Here is a 14,649-nt window from a genome sequence, read left to right on the forward strand (position 1 = left end):
TAACAGTCTCTCCACATCTTCCACAACTTGTTCCAAACCCTCTTTTAGAGAGTTCCAATTTTAAGATTATTTTTCCTCATACAAATTCCATACTCAACTGTTGGTTTCCCTGACATTTGTGTTAATCTTTCTGACAGGTTTTATGGTCAGCACAAAATATCAACACACATTCAAGCTGCTAATTCAGGCCACTGCAACGTGGTATATACATCTAGACAGAATGTCTCTTTCATATAAGCAGGATGGATTTTCCAAGACAACTAAGAGTGATTGCAATAGAACCAGTTATATTTCTGTTCTGCCCTGTAGTCGCTCTGCCAATTGCCATTTGCTTTAACTTAACTCTTAAGAATCCCAGTCATACTTCTGCTCCCAAAGTGAGTGAGCTGCATCTCTGGTACATACATAAAATCTGGGATGAGTGCTTCAGTGGTATGACCAACGTTTCAATTAAAAACCGAGAAGTCATGCTAGCCTAATTGCCACAATTTTCTGTACTTGAGCAGTGAACCCGGTCTTTGGCATCATTCCAATGGAACAGCAGTTTAGGATATGACTGGAGAGAACCTCTAAACCAAGATACTGCCCTTAACTGAAAGTGCTATGTAGGCTGTCTTTCAAAGGTTCTTTCAAAGCTCAGTCGTCCCTATCAGAAGTAATCTGAAGATAAGATCATTTCAAAAACACAGGCTTGTTTTTCCCTATAGGGCATCTCAATCATCCCTACTCTTTCTTCTGGAAATTGCCCCATTCTACCTTTTGAACTGCCCCAGTTCACCTTTAATTCATTCCCATAGTTTTACCAGTCATGTTATATAGCATGATACTTCTCCCTGACCAAGTGGCCATTCAAAGTTTTTTGTCAGAAAATTTGAAAATGAAACTGAGAAAAGAGGTGGCAGGCACTCTTTGAATGTCTGAACTATTTTATAAATAAAGCTTGGGAAAAGTTAGGAACCAAGTGAATGAAGCTTATCTAGAAAGATTTAAAAATGAGGCACATACACAGAGAGGAAGACAGACAAGAGACAGAAGAAAACATGCTGATGTTCCAATTATTCTGGAAATTTAATCATACTCCTGACCTCTGTTGCTAAGATAACTTCCTATCGCCACAATTCTTAAATTGCATTATGGACTAGTATGAGTTAAGATTTCTGTTTAACCCAGAGTCCTAATTAATATACTTTCTCTCCTCTCTAAAGAAGAAGATGTCCACCAATATATTGTGAGAAAGCCCTTAAACAAAGAAGGTAAGAAACCCACTACCAAAGCACCCAAGATTCAGCGTCATGTTACTCCATGTATTCTGCAACACAAATGCTGGCCTATTGCTCTGAAGAAACAGTGTACTAAGAAAAATAAGGAAGAGGCTGCAGAATATGCTAAACTTTTGCCCAAGAGAATGAAGGAAGCCAAAGAAAAATGGCAATAACAGATTACCAAGAGACGGAGGCTGTCCTGAGAACTTCTGAGTCCAGTCAAAAATGAGGTGTTCCAAGAGTGACAAATAAGATCTAACATCAGATCTAAAAACTAAATTTTAAAAAAATGTATATATATATATACATACACACACACACACACACTTTCACTCATCAACCCTGTTTCTTTAAGGCAAACTAAAAAAGGTAGATAATTCTCATGTATTTACTGCCCTCTATTCCCTAGCACCAAAAAGCAATATTTTTCAATGCTCTTTTAATGTTTTTCTTAATTTTAGAAATTCAATGAATTTATATGTGAGATACAAAGTTTAAGAATAAATATGAATTTAATCCATTAAAAAAATATTTAAACTGAATTCAAAATTGAAGTTAAGCTTAATATTTAAAGTTTCTATTTCTAAGAAAGTCAAGTTCCCCTAAACTAGAAACATTTTAATAATAATTGTAGGCTGAGGGGAAAGTTTGAGAAAGAAACAAATCTTATTTATAATTAAAATGGTACCATTCTTCAGTGATTTTTAAACTGTGTTTTTTAAATTGTATAATATACCTCTCAATTATTTCAAACACTTTAGTTAGCAATGCATACATTTCCCAATATAGGATAAAGTATCAGGATTCTTTTTCTCAGAACAGGAAAAAAACAAAAATTACCATACGTGAGACTAGGAGTCCTGCAATTTAGTAAAATTTCATCAGTAATGTTGACTTTTATTTGGTGGTCCCTTTAAAGGGAAGCAGAATAAGCAAAAAGATAAGGTATCTACTATGAGGCCAAACTTGACCACTAGCTAATAATAAAAATCAGCAGTACTTCAGATGAAAGTGCCTTGAACAATGCCTGACACCTAGAAGACTCTTAAGAAATGTTACTTTTGGACGTGGGGCAAGAGCACAAGAATAAATGGATTTGTTGCCAAGAGTGTCTCAAAGGACACGGAAAAAGAGGTGACTTGGAGAATTGTGGGAAACCCAGGCAACATCAACCCTGGGCTAAGGCAGTGAAAAGAACCAAGAAGCCCAAGAAGCCCAATCTACTAGCAAACGGATGCACAGGGTTTATAATTTAGGAATTTGAGTGGGAGAAAAAAGTGGACAGAGGCAGTGGAAGGGAAGAAGTAAAAGAAATAAACATTAAATTACACATGCTCTCCTTGTGGCTTGTAAAAATGCTGGTATTTCCAAAAATTAACATAGTCTATATATCTCTCATCTGATGAATTTGCAGTATCTTCTCTTTATTAATGAAACTATGTGTTTCATAACATGAGTATCAATAAATATTGATTAGGATATTAAAAACAGCAATAATATAAAACACAGCAATTCTTTAAACTTTCTTTAAACTTTAAACTTTAAGTTTGTTTTCTAGTTTAAAGAGTATTAAATATAAACATGAGAAAGTTTAAAGCCTAATTTCTAAGTTTAAAGAATATACTTGGATATACATGTAAAAAGCTTAAAACTTTATACAGTAATTAAAAGAATTCGAAAAATGTTAACAATTGTCTGAGAGGGAATCACAATTAATTCTCTTTACTCAATTTCTGCATTTTAAGAAACATTTTTAACAGAAAATTTGTATTTCTATAAATAAACAAATATGCAAGCTAACAAATGAAGTCAAAGTAGCACTGAAGTGAAAAGATCAAGTCAAACCATTGGGTTAGTAAAATTCAAATGAGCAACTCCATACTTCTACTAGGGCATAATACCACCATCAATCCCTTCTGCTCAAAAAACAAATTGTATGTATATTTGATTTACAGAAAAAATCCTGATAAGGCAACTGCAGTGTCTTTGCTACCCTTAGGATACAAGTGGAAAATAAAATCTTGTACAATACACATTTTAGATTTATTCAACTTAAACAAGGAATATGTGGGCTTCCCAGGTAGCTCAGTGGTAAAGAATCCACCTGCCAATGCTGGAGACTGGGTTTGATCCCAGGGTCGGAAGGCGGGTTATACTTCATGGGGTTGCAAAAGAGTCAGACATGACATAGCCAGTAAAACAACAAGGAACATGTGGTAAAGCAAACTACTCCAAAAGAAGTGTTTTCAATGAAACTTCCTTAAAGATTGATTTTTTAAATTATTTTAATTAGAGGATAATTACTTTACAATATTGTGATTTTTGCCATACATCGACATGAATCAGTCATGGGTGCACATGTGTCCCCCCATCCTGAACCCCCCTCCCAAATCCTTCCCACCCTATCCCTCTGGGTTGTCGTGATTTTTTTTTTTTTAGAGCAAGCTACTACTACTTGAAAAATTATCATTTACAAAAAAGCAGCATTTCCTTTAGAAAAAGACCTAGAAACAAGAACCAATCACCGGAAGCAACAGCAACCAATATGTTAATTACCTGGGAATAAACTTAAGAAAACTTTATATTGACCCTAACATTAACTCAAAATGTATCCAAGATTATCTTGAAATCTAAAACTACAAACCTCTTGGGGAAAAAAACAGAGGTAAGTGCTTGATTAAGCCCTTAAACATTAATATCTAGAAAATAATCTCTTAGATGTGACACATAAAAAGCACAAGAAGCCAAGGAAAAAATTAAATTGGACCTCATCAAAATTTAAAACTTTCATTTTTCAGGAAAGTGAAAAGACAACCAAAAGAATGGTAAAAAAAAAAAATTAAAAATCATTTCTCTAACAAAAGTTTAATACCTAGTATACAGTATTCTCAGAACTGAACAATAGAAAAATAATCCACTTTTTAAATGAGAAAAGGATTTGAAGAGACATTTCTCCAAAGAAGCTACAAATGGCCAATAAGTACATGAAAAAACTCAACATCACTAGTCATTCAGTTGCTTAGTCTTGTCCGACTCTTTGCGAACCTATGGACTGCAGCACGGCAGGCCTCCCTGTTCATCACCAATTCCCGGAGTTTACTAAAACTCACATCCATCGAGTCGGTGATGCCATCCAAACATCTCATCCTCTGTTGTCCCCTTCTCCTCCTGCCTTCAATCTTCCCCAGCATCAGGGTCTTTTCAGATGACTCAGTTCTTCGCATCAGGTGGCCAAAGTATTGGAGTTTCAGCTTCAGCATCAGTCCTTCCAATGAATAGTCAGGACTGATCTCCTTTAGGATGGACTGGTTGGATCTCCTTGCAGTCCAAGGGACTCTCAAGAAAGAGTCTTCTCCAACACCACAGTTCAAAAGCATCAATTCTTCAGTCTGTCACTGTTTCCCCATCTATTTGTCATGAAATAATAGAACCAGATGCCATGATCTTAGTTTTCTGAATGCTGAGGTTTAAGTCAACTTTTTCACTCTCCTCTTTCACTTTCATCAAGAGGCTCTTTAGTTCTTCACTTTCTGCCATAAAGGGTGGTGTCATCTGCATATCTGAGGTTATTGATATTTCTCCCAGCAATCTTGATTCCAGCTTGTGCTTCATCCAGCCCAGTGTTGCCCATGATGTACTCTACATATAAGTTAAATAAGCAGGGTGACAATATACAGCCTTGACGTACTCCTTTTCCTATTTGGAACCAGTCTGTTGTTCTATTCTAACTGTTGCTTCCTGACGTGCGTACAGATTTCTCAGGAGGCAGGTCAGGTGGTCTGGTATTCCCATCTCTTTCAGAATTTTCCACAGTTTGTTGTGATCCACACAGTCAAAGGCATAGTCAATAAAGCAGAAGTAGATATTTTCCTGGATCTTTCTTGCCTTTTTGATGATCCAACAGATGTTGGCAATTTGATCTCTGGTTCTTCTGCCTTTTCTAAAACCAGCTTGAACATCTGGAAGTTCTTGGTTCACGTATTGCTGAAGCCTGGCTTGGAGAATTTTGAGCATTACTTTGCTAGCATGTGAGATGAGTGCAATTATGCCGTAGTTTGAGCATTCTTTGGTATTGCCTTTCTTTGGGATTGGAATGTGGCCACTGCTGACTTTTCCAAATTTGCTGGCATATTGAGGGCAGCACTTTCAGCATCATCTTTTAGGATTGGAAATAGCCCAACTGGAATTCCATCACCTCCACTAGCTTTGTTTGTAGTGATGCTTCCTAAGGCCCACTTTACTTCGCATTCCAGGATTTCTGTCTCTAGGTGAGTGATCACATCATCGTGATTATCTGAGTCATGAAGATCTCTTTTGTACAGTTCTTCTGTGTATTGTTGCCACCTCTTCTTGATATCTTCTGCTTCTGTCAGGTCCATACCATTTCTGTCCATTATTGAGCCCATCTTTGCATGAAATGTTCCCTTGGTATCTCCAAGTTTCTTGAAGATATCTCTAGTCTTTCCCATTCTATTGTTTTCCTCTATTTCTTTGCACTGATCACTGAGGAAGGCTTTCTTATCTCTCCTTGCTATTCTTTGGAACTCTGCATTCAAATAGGTATATCTTTCCTTTCCTCCTTTACTTTTCGCTCCTCTTCTTTTCACAGCTCTTTGTGAGGCCTCCTCAGACAGCCATTTTGCTTTTTTGCATTTCTTTTTCTTGGGGATGGTCTTGATCCCTGTCTCCTGTACAACCTCATGAAGCTCCGTCCACAGTTCTTCAGGCACTCTTGTCTATCAGATCTAATCCCTTGAATCTATTTGTCACTTCCACTGTATAATTGTAAAGGTTTTGATTTTGGTCATACCTGAATGATCTAGTGGTTTTTCCTACTTTCTTCAATTTAAGTCTGAATTTGGCAATAAGGTTGGCAATAAGGAGTTCATGATTTGAGACACAGTCAGCTCCTGGTCTTATTTTTGCTACTGCATAGAGCTTCTCCATCTTTGGCTGCAAATAATATAATCAATCTGATTTGGGTGTTGGCCATCTGGTGATGCCCATGTGTAGAGTCTTCTCTTGTGTTGCTGGAAGAGGGTGTTTGCTATGACCAGTGCATTACTTTAGAAAAGCTCTATTAGCCTTTGCCCTGCTTCATTCTGTACTCCAAAACCTAATTTGCCTGTTACTCCAGGTATCTCTTGACTTCCTACTTTTGCATTCCAGTCCCCAATAATGAAAAGGACATCTTTTTTGGGGTGTTAGTTCCAGAAGGTCTTGTAGGTCTTCATAGAACCATTCAATTTCAGCTTCTTCAGCATTACTGGTTGGGGAACAGACTTGGGATTACTGTGATACTGAATGGTTTGCCTTGGAAACAAACAGGGATCATTCTATCATTTTCGAGATTGCACCCAAGTACTGTATTCAGACTCTTTTGTTGACTGTGATGGCTACTCCATTTCTTCTAAGGGATTCTTGCCCACAGTAGTCAATATAATGGTCGTCTGAGTTAAATTCACCCATTCCAGTCCATTTTAGCTCGCCAATTCCTAACATGCCAACATTCACTCTTGCCATCTCCTGTTTGACCACTTCCAATTTGCCTTGATTCATGGACCTAACATTCCAGGTTCCTGTGCAATATTGCTCTTTATAGAACTGGACTTTGCTTCTATCACCAGTCACATCCACAACTGGGTGTTGTTTTTGCTTTGGCTCCGTCTCTTCATTCTTTCTGGAATTATTTCTCCACTGATCTCTAGTAGCATATTAGACACCTACTGACCTGGGAAGTTCACCTTTCAGTGTCCTATCTTTTTGCCTTTTCATACTGTTCATGGGGTTCTCAAGGCAAGAATACTGAAGTGGTTTGCCATTCCCTTCTCCAGCGGACCACATTTTATCAGAACTCTCCACCATGACCCGTCCATCCTGGGTGGCCCTACACAGCATGGCTCATAGTTTCATTGAGTTAGACAAGGCTGTGGTCCAGGTGATCAGATTCGTTAGTTTTCTATGATTGTGGTTTTCAATCTGTCTGCCCACTGATGGAGAAGGATAAGAGGCTTATGGAAGTTTCCTGATGGGAGAGACTGACTGAGGGGGAAACTGGGTCTTGTTCTGATGGGCGGGGTTATGCTCAGTAAATCTTTAACAATTTTCTATTGATGGGTGGAGCTGTGTTCCCTCCCTGCTATCTACCTGGGGCCAAACTATGGTGGAGGTAATGAAGATAATGGTGACCTCCCTCAAAAGATGCCATGCGTGTACTGCTACAATCAGTGCCTCCAACCCTGCAGCAGGCCACCACTGACCCATGCCTCGGCTGGAGCCTCCTGGACACTCCCGGGCAAGTCTGGGTCAGTCTCCTGTGGGGTCACTGCTCCTTTCTCCCGGGGCCTGATGCACACAAGGTTCTGTTACGTCATTATGGAAATATAAATGAAATACCACTATGAGATACCACTTCACAGCTCCTAGAATAGCTATAGTAATAAAAAGAGTAAGTATTGACAAGGATGGGAAGAAACTGCAATACTCATACATTGCTGATAAGAATGTAAAATGGTGTAGCTACTTTGGAAAACAGTGTTCCTAAAAAAGTTTTAGGAACTTTTCAGTTCCTAAAAACGTTAAACATGGAGTTACCATATGATGCAACAATTCCTACTAGGACTATACCCAAACCAAATGAAAGCACATATCCACAGAAATATTTGTATAGAAATGTCCATAGCAGCATTGTTAATAATTGCAAATAGGTGGAAACAACCCAAATGATGACTGAATAAAAAAAATTTGATGTAACCATACAATGGAATCTTATTTGCCCATACTGTTACTGCTACAACACAAATAAACCTTGAAAACATTATGTTACATGAAAAAAATCTACAGACATAAAAAGCCTATTAGTGACTGCCTAGAGCTGGGGGAGAGCAGAGTGACTACTAATAGATCTGGGGTTTCTTTTTGGAGATATTTATTTTAAAAAGGATTAAAATTGATTGTCATAATGGTTACACAACTCTGTAGATGTATTAAAATCCACTGAATTGTACACTTTAAGAGGTAAATTATATGGTATGTGAATTGTATCTCAATAAAGCTGTTTAAAAAAAAAAAAAGAAATCAAGAACTTCCTTGGTGGTACAGTGGATAAGAATCTGCCTGCCAATGTAGGGGGCAGAAGTCTGATCCTTAGTTTGAGATCAAACCTGCTGCAGAGCAACTAAGCAACAAGAGAAGCCACGGCAATAAGAAAACCACACATGGCAACTAGAGGGTAGCCCCTGCTCACAGCAACCAGAGTAAGCCTGCCCAAAGCAAAGACCCAGAACAGCCAAAAATAAAATCAATGAATAAAATTATTTTTAAAAATCGACATAAACTCTCATTTCACTAGGTAAATCTGGGAGTAGGAATGCTAGGTCCTACAGTAAGCATACATAGTGGTGGTGGTTTAGTGGTTTAGTCACTAAGTCATGGCCAACTCTTTTGCGATCCCATGGACTGTAGCCTGACAGGCTCCTCTGTGCATGAAATTTTGCAGGCAAGAATACTGGAGTGCCATTCCCTTCTCCAGGGGACCTTCCTAACTCAGAGATCGAACCCAGTCTCCCATATTGCAGGCAGATTCATTACCAGTTAAGCCAACAGAGAAGCCCAACTATATATATGTTTACCTTCATAAAAAACTGCCAAATGTTAAAGTCGCTACACTGTTTTCATTGCCCGTGTCAACAAATGAAAGCTCCAACTGCTCCATGGTCTCATCAGCACCTGGTATTGTTTTTTTTATTTTTCCTTTCTTCCTTCATTTTTCTTAATGTCTTAATTTTCTCACTACTGGTTTCTTATTGTGGTTTTAACTTACAATTCTTCAATTATCAATGATGTTTAATATCTTTTGGTATATTTACTTGCTATCCTTATTCCTTTTTTGGTAAAGTTTCTACTCAAATCCTTTGTCAAATTTTTAATTAGTTTGTTCACTTACTATTGAATTTTTTCTGTAGATATTCTGGATACAAGTTTTTTGTTAGATATGTGATAGGAGAATATTAACTCCCAGTCTGTGACTTGTCTTCTCACTCTCATAACACTCTTTCAAACAGCGTAAGTTCTTAATTTTGATGAAGTTGAACGTAGTACTGATTTATTCATTTATGGATCATGCTTTTGGTGTCTTTGCTTAAAATTAAAAAAAAAAAAAAACTCTGCTCAATCTAAGGTCCAAAAGATTGTCTTATATCTTCTTCAAGTTATTTTCTAGCTTTAGGTCTTATTTTGAGATCTATGAACCATCTTGAACCAGTTTTTGCATAGACTATGGGGAATTTTTGCGCTGAGGCTACAATTAAGAAAAATTGTCTATTTTGATGTTTGAAGGCTAACTGCCTTAAAGCCCACTTCCCTTTCCCTTTGCCCCACATCTGGATAAGTTAGTATGAAAGCCTGGCCATTCTCTCCACTATTAAAGGGAAGCCAAAACCATGAAAATCCCACACATGGGAACTATCACACTCCAAGTCACAATGAAAATTAAATCAACAACCCTATTTCACTTTTGCTTCATTCTGGACTAAACCTAAGACCTCTCCTTAAGGAATCCTTTTGCAGTTGACTCAGTGAGTAAATCTTATTTCCTATTTCATATCCATTGGCACCTTTCTGTCATCTGTTCCAACATTTATACGAGTTCCTGAGCAAGGGGCTGCCCAGTGTTCAACAGAGGATATTAGATGCTCAAATAAGACAGAGTTTTTTTATATATGAACATCCAACTATTCCAGATTATCCTTTCTCTACTGAATTGCCTTAATAACCTCGTCAAAACAAACTGACCATTTTGCATGTCTGAATTCTCTATTTTGTTCCATTGATCTGTAAGTTTGTCTTTTCTCTATCTTTACTCTTGAGTATTGCAGTAATACAATAAGTTGAAATCATGAGTTTTTCAACTTTTTTGTCTTTTTCAAAACTGTTTTACCTTTTTCTAGTTCCGTTGTTTTCCCATATGAATTTTAGAATCAGCTTGTTACTTTCTATAGGAAATCCTCTCCTCCTGAGATCTGGCTGGAATTGCACTGACTCTATTAGATGAGCTCAGGACAAATGGTTATCTTAACAATATTAACTCTTCCAATACATGAATATGGTATCTCTCTCCACTTATGTAAGTCTTCTTTGGTTTCTTCCATTAGTGTCTTGTAATTTTCATTATACAAATCTTGCACATGTCTTGTAAAGCTAATACTAAATATTTTATAAATTTTGGTGCTATTGAGATGGTACTTTAAAATTTTTATTTCCAATTGTCCTTTGTTATTATATAGAAATACAACTGATTGTTATATATTGACCTTCTATCCTTTAACCTTGCAGAATTCACTTATTAAAAGATTTTCTGCAGATTCTGTCCATGACTAGAGCCGGTTGCTGCCCTTTGAAACACACTGTTAAAATAATTAAAACAAGCCACAGTCTGGGAAAAAATATTTCCCTATCACATATGCAGCTATTCCACTCTTAGACATTTATGTCAGAGAAAAGAAAGTATAAATTCCTCCAAAGACTTATATGTGAATGCTCATAGTAGCTTTATTTATAATAGTTAAAAGCTAAAAACCACCCAAATGACCCTCAATTAGAACATGGACAAAAACAAAGATTACAGTATATCTATACAATATAATATTACCCAACAATAAAAAGACACAAACACATAACAAAATGGATGAATTTCAAAGCACTAATACTGAGTTTAAGAAGCCAGACATCCTCCCCCCACCACAAGAAATACACACTATATGAGGGGTCTCAAACAGTCGGACACGACTGAATGACTGAACTGAAAGTCCTTTAATTGTTATCAGATTGATTAAAAATCTTTAATCTAATTTAAAAAGCCCAATTCAATCCCCTAGAAAATTCTTAGTGGGAAGAAAAAATGACTGGCATAAGAATTTTTACTGTGTTTCCTTTCCAAAATAAAAAAAAGTACAGGTAGAAAGAAAACTAGTTAAGGTTTTGCTCAACAGGTAGATAAAATAAACCACTAAATTTCAGGCTTCTCTTCACAATATTTACAATGAAGAAATAGCTTAGGTGCCCAATAAGAAAAAAAGACTGAGTATATTAACTTGATATAACATCACTATTTAAATGAAAAATATGCAAACCAAAACATAGACACTTATATAAAACACTAAGCAGGAAGTTTAAGAAGTCCAAGAGAGTACTCATTCACTGATGACAACTATGTAAGAAACATAAATCTCTACACTATATTGCTTTTGTCAATGTACAACCAAATGCACTAATAGTCACACTGATCATCCAAACAACATCAGGAAAAGGAATGTTTTTCATTATATCAAGTTCAAAACTGTTGGGAGTAAACGTAATGAAATCCTTTGAGTTTCATTAGTTTTTACTGAAGCACAATTATTTGGCTAGAAAAAACTAATGCGAGAATAGCTTTAATTTATACAAATAAATTTCATTGGGTAGAAACATAAACGAAGCTTTAACTAATGAAGCTTTCACAAAACCACATACCCACTTTATTTGGCTTGTCTCATATATTCATTTACTACACACACACACACACACACACACACATATTTATACCTTATAATTTAATTGTAAGATTCAAGATCTTAGGACTTCCCTGGTGGTCCAGTGACTAAGACTCCAAGCTCCCAATGCAGGAGGCCCGCTGGGTTCCATCCATGGTCAGGGAACCAGATCCCACATACCACAACTAAGAGTTTGCATGGCACAGTGGCCTGGTGCAGCCAAATACACAAATATTTTTTAAAAAGATTCAAGATCTCATTGTAAGAAGAGCAATAAAGTGTAATGCCAAGGGTCTATGCAATTTATCTTTCTTTACCTTCAAGCATTTTCCACTTTTAGAGCAGAACCAAAGATATGTTACAATATGTAAGGGGGTGAGGGGAGGCCAATATGATGTATAACTACCCAGGCAATTAAGCAATTCAACAATTTCCCAACCAACTTATTCACTTTGTTAAAAACTCTTCTCTGTACAGTTGTTCAGTCATGTCAGACTTTTTGTGACCCTTCGGACTGTAGCCCACCAGGCTCCTCTGTCCAGGGAATTTCTCAGGCAAGAATACTGGAGCGGGTTGCCATTTCCTCCTCCAGGGGATCATTCCCAACCCAGGAAATGAACCCCTGTCTCCTGCACTGCAGTCGGATTCTTTACCATTGAGCCATCCAGGAAGCCCTAAAAACTCTTTTAGCCAAAGTTTACCAGGGTAATCTATACAGTCAAGGCCAGTCAGACATAAAGCCTAGATCTATTATCAAAAATATTCAAGAAATCCTGCCTCAAGATACCTAGATGCCTTTATTCCGTATCTCTCTTTACTTTTTAGTTCTTAACAGCGTTAGGGTTTTTAGAATTTACAGATGCACTTACGGAGGGAGAAAATTTCTGTAAATGGTGATTAAAATTCCACACTGATATGTGTACTTGCATTTTCAGACCCAGAGTCCACACCTTCTATCAGATTCCCAATGGACTTCACGACCACAAAAGAGGTTGAGAACTACTACTATGAATCGCACAGGGTTAGTTCAAATGTAAGTGATGTAATTATATTTCTCCCAGTTGATAACTGTTAAGTAAAATAAGGCATTCTGTTCACAGAAGTGAAGGCTCACAAGTTTTAGGCTGCATCCATGGAATAAAAGCAGGAGCTCAAACCTATCTGCCCTATGAAAGATACTGCTTGTCAATATACAACCCACTCTGAGGTAATAGAAAAGGTTAACATCTCCTTACCAAAAAGCCAAGATTCACCTGCAACAACCTGCACTACTCTAGTAATACACAGCTTTTTTTTCATTAGTCTTTTACACTAATTTTTTCTGCAATAATTAAAAGTACATTTTCACTTTTTTCACTATTTTAATTACCAAAACGGCAAATAGAATTACCCGCTTACCAAAATCCTTGATTTTCAGTACTTCAAAATAAAACTCATTGTAAGATATCAAAGGAAATAGCATTCTTCACCTAAAGACACAAAGTAGCCCTTTTCTTAGTAACTAGTTAAATCTATAAGAATCATTTGCCATCAGACATCTAAAATGCTGACAGGACTTAAGGCATAATGTACTAAAACCAAAACTGACAGGACTTTCAAAGATAAATAACAGGACTTCCCTGGTGGTCCAGTAGTTAAGAATCCGATTACCAATGCAAGGGACCTGGGTTTGATCCCTGGTCTGGAAATACCTCACATGTGGAGGAGTAACTAAGCCCATATGCCAAACTACTCAAACCCCTGCAGAGCACTGTGCTCTCCAAGAGAAGCCACCGCTATAAAAAAACTGTGCAGGCAACTAGAGAGTAGTCCCTGCTCACCACAATTAAAGAAAGTCCATGGGCAGAAAGGGAGAGCCAGCACAGCCAAAAATAAATAAATAAAAAAGTTTTAAGGTAAGTAATAAAACTTATGCTTCCCACGGGGGGTGGGGGGAAGGTAAAATATGAAGTTCATCATTAAGATTAGGAATTACATTCACAGGCTAAAAGTGTCAAAGTTTTAAAAAAAAATCACTGAGCGTCTAAATTTTAAATCAAGGGAAAAACCCTTATTCAAGGTTGTTCACTTTCAGCTTCTTAAATATTTCTTGCTTATCATATCCATTTTTTCCATAGATATTTGATCAGAAAAATCCCTTTTAAGTGTTTCATAAATTCCAGTATTCCCGCTATGAAGACTTGAATATTTCATCAGATTATTTTAAGGAAAAGACTAGCCTCATTCATAAGCTACATATAAATCTAAAAGGGGAAATAAGTTTCTTGCCAGAACCTATTAAAAAAAAGAAGAGGCAAAAGTTGATGAAAGAACACTGCTGCCACGTCTTTTCCCTTCCCCCACTCAGTAGTGGCTATTCCATTCCTTCAGAGTGCATTCCAAGGGAAAGTCCAAGAGCCACAGCTCTCAAGAGAAACCAGAAACAGTTAAGTTGAAACTGGCAAGCCTCTTTGGCCTTTTAGATCAATTTCCTAAAAGGAGATCCAGCGTCTGCTTCATCCCTTTCTTAAAGCAAACAGTGCAAAATACCAACTCCTGTCCATTCTATCCCGAACGCCTATGTTGTTAGTGTCTACGACCTGACTGCATTTAATACATTCGATTATTTAGGAGAAATGGTCTTATGAAACCATTCCTCCCGCCCCCTTAAAAACATGCAGCTGTGGGCCATCCATGTAACTCAACTCAAACTTCTCACACAGAAACAGAATTTGATTTACTGATGTGGACTTTTAAAAGCTGCAAACTCGGCTGAGAGAAAGAGAGGGGGATGGGAAAAGCTCATGTGTCTTTAAAAAAATTTTGTGGCAGAAGAAGGAAGGAAGAAGACTAGCTTCCCTGTTCACTGGAGGATCTGA

The 14,649-nt window shown here is 37.2% G+C and overlaps 1 protein-coding gene across 4 annotated transcripts in view; it reads right to left on the reverse strand.

Annotated features, from left to right (window-relative positions):
- The window catches only part of LOC128071144 (prolyl 4-hydroxylase subunit alpha-1), a 94,833-nt gene that overhangs the window by 79,364 nt on the left and 820 nt on the right, over window positions 1-14,649 (reverse strand). The window lies entirely within an intron of this gene.

This window comes from Budorcas taxicolor, unplaced genomic scaffold (assembly GCF_023091745.1).
Source record: "Budorcas taxicolor isolate Tak-1 unplaced genomic scaffold, Takin1.1 scaffold212, whole genome shotgun sequence".
NCBI lineage: Eukaryota > Metazoa > Chordata > Mammalia > Artiodactyla > Bovidae > Budorcas > Budorcas taxicolor.